Source organism: Dromaius novaehollandiae, chromosome 5 (assembly GCF_036370855.1).
Source record: "Dromaius novaehollandiae isolate bDroNov1 chromosome 5, bDroNov1.hap1, whole genome shotgun sequence".
NCBI lineage: Eukaryota > Metazoa > Chordata > Aves > Casuariiformes > Dromaiidae > Dromaius > Dromaius novaehollandiae.
The window spans coordinates 14,213,785-14,216,741 of record NC_088102.1 but is presented as its reverse complement, the minus strand read 5'-3'; the positions used below and the strand labels follow the sequence as shown (position 1 = coordinate 14,216,741).

Sequence of the window (2,957 nt, the reverse complement as noted above, 5' to 3'; positions counted from 1 at the left end):
GTATCGCGGGGGCTGGGGGGGGGGGCGCTGCCTGGGCGCTGGGGCGTGCTCCTGGGGGCTGGCTTGGTTTCCGTCCTCCGTAGGGGTGTGGGGAGCGTCCCGGGCCGCGGCTGTGGGGCCGGCAGGCTGCGTGTGCCGCAAGCGCTGCAGTGCTCGGCGGTGATAAGCAGTTTCTTACCTTCGTGCTGTCGCCCGGGGTTATCCCGTGGGTGTGTGATGTTGCGTGCGCTAAGCTTAACGCTCACTGGTTTAACGTACGTGGATAAGTCACAGAATGGTTGAGGCTGGCAGAGCCGGGCCCAGCCCCCTGCTCGGGGCAGGTCACCCGGAGCTCACTGCCTGTTACCAAGGCCAGCCGGGTGTTCAGTATTTCTAAGGACAGAGGTTGTGCAACCTCTCTGGGCAACCTGCTCCAGTGTTTGACCGCCTTAACAGTGAAGAAGCGTTCCCTAATGTTCAGAAGAGATTTCCGGTGTTTCAGTTTGTGCCTGTTGCCCCAGTCCTGTCACTGGGCACTGCTGAGAAGAGTCTGGCCCTGTCTTCCTTACACACCCCATCAGATATCTATAAACAGCAGTAAGATCCCCATGAGTCTGAGCTCTCTCAACCTGTTGTCATAAGATGCATGCTTGAGGCTTTGTGGACTCACTCCAGTAAATCCATGTTTCTCTTATATTGGGGAGCCCAATACTGGACACAGTACTCATGATGTGACCTCAGCAGGCAAGAAGGATCACCTCCCTTGACCTGTTGGCAACACTCTTCCTAATGCAGCCCAGGATACCATTGGTTTTCTTTGCTGTAAGGGTGCATTGCTGGCTCACGTTCAACTCTTTGTCCACTAGGACCCTCAGGTCCCTCTCTGCAAAGTTGCTTTCTAGCTGGTTGGCCCCCAGCCTGCACTGGTACAAGGGATTATTCCTGCCCAGGTGCAGGGCTTTGCACTTTGCTTTGCTAAACTTCAGGAGGTTCCTGTCTGCCCATTTCTCCAGCCTGTTGAAGTCCCTCAGAACAGTAGTCCAACCATCTGGTGTATCATCAGTCATACATTAAAAAAAAAAAAAAAAACCTTGCAAGGTTTTCCTGGTAGCTTACTACATTGTAAAGCACGTCATTAATGCCATAAGCTAGTTTAAGTATTAAAATCCAGTATGTTTACAATAAAATACAATGTCCTTTGGTTTTGGATTTTCTTTATTTAGGGCAATGTTAGAAGCTTTAGGACAGTGTTGATATAAAAAAAGTTGAATTGGAATTCTTCAGATGTCAGAACTGCTTTGCTTGTACAAAAACTAAGGCTTATGGGTTATGTGTGTAATAGGATGTTCATCAAATATAATTTGACAGCACCCTTCAGGTATCCCAAGGGAAACTTTTTCTACCTGGTGTGTGCAAGGAGTGGTCTTGCACTTCTGAATCCCAGCTTTACATAGCCTTTATTTATTTATTTTTGTGTTAAAACAAAATAGAGTAGCTTTGAAAGTCTAACCCTGTCACTTCTTGCCTATTTTCATCTATAGCTTTTGGACAGAGGGCAGTTTCTCAGTATGTTTGTTCTTTGAAAACCATCTTGGCTGGGGCCTGTTTTCAGCACTGCAACACAAATAGTAACCGTTTATTCCAGTTACTGAAGTAGACTGTGGTAGCATTTTGTGCATACATTTTTGGAACCTCAGTTTGAATTAGAAGATTGTGGTGACTGTGAAGTGCAATTCTTCAGTATTACTACTGATTTATATGACCAGAGATTTTTTCACATAAAGCTGACTTGGAGGAGGAAGGACACTTATTAACTACTGATGCTGTTCTTTGATTGAATTGATACTTAAGTTGTCCTAGAGCATGTTCTTAACTTTTTTTTCTTGACATTATTTAAGTGGAATGCTGCTTTAATAAATGAAGTTGCACTATTTGAAAAAAGAAGAATTTTCCCTTGCTCTTTTAGTTTCTGTCATTGCTTTTAGCTATTGTAAACTTCAGATAAAGACATAAAATGTCCTCTAGAGGGAGATCATGATGCTTTTTGTGGCTAAAGTGTTAGTCACCCTGTTCCAGTTAAATGTCCTAGTTGCTTATCTTGGAGAGGATCTTTGAATGTGTGTTTTTATTTAATAGGATCCTATTGTCTGGGTCTGTACTTAAACTTCATTGCAGAATACAGACCATAGCCTGTAACTTAATGTTTTTGTAGGTTAAGTAAATTTTTTTGAATTTCAGATAAATCTTGATTCTGAGATTAAATGAGTAATCCTTCTGAATTCCAATGTTCTACTTCTGCAGTAATATTTGTTTTATATCTTTAAACTGAGGATTTCAGCATCTGATCTGAAAGTGTTGAGTCGAATTACTGCAGTGTGACCAGTGCTAACAGCTAAGCAAGAAGAGAAAGCAGAAATAGAATGTCACCTTATTTCATCTAGCTTAGCAATCAAGGTATAGAAGTACTTGTTGAATGTAACTAGCAGTGTTTCTTTCTTTCTTTCTTTTTCTTTTCTTTTCTTTTTTTTTTGGTCAAACCAATTTCTTGAATGTAGCTAAACCTGTACTTTTTCACATGCTCCATACAAACTTTTGGGAAAGCTGATTGCATTGTTGGTGGTAAGTTATACAGCATGTTGTGTACACAGTCTTGGCATGTGATTTCTTTTTCACAGAAACTTAGAAAAGCTTACTCCACAGTGAGCCATCCATGCTCTCTATTTTCTATAAATATTGATGCAAACAGGCTTATGCCAGAAGCTGCAAACAGGCTTATGCCAGAAGCTGCAGTGAATTCACTGTTATGTAAAAGAAAGGCTATGTGGAATTTACTCTATGGATAGAGTTTGAAATTGTCCTTGTAAACTTCTGATATGTTAGTAATCTTCTAGTTACTCCCTTTTAGTTGACAGTTGAACGTGTTTGTGCTACTTCACAGTAAAAAGGACCTGAAAGAAATACATATCATTAGCCTCACT

General features: G+C 42.0%; 1 protein-coding gene across 3 annotated transcripts in view; it reads left to right on the top strand.

Annotated features, from left to right (window-relative positions):
• The window catches only part of WDR25 (WD repeat domain 25), a 66,756-nt gene that overhangs the window by 373 nt on the left and 63,426 nt on the right, over positions 1 to 2,957 (top strand). Inside the window, exon 2 of one of the 3 annotated variants that reach the window (XM_026111376.2) lies at positions 2,318 to 2,433. The exons of 1 other annotated variant lie outside the window; for it this stretch is intronic. The gene's annotated coding sequence lies outside the window, so the exon portion shown is untranslated. Of the gene's footprint in view, positions 1 to 2,309; positions 2,434 to 2,957 lie in introns of all 3 variants that reach the window. One more of the 3 variants, XM_026111375.2, reaches the window with a different exon arrangement.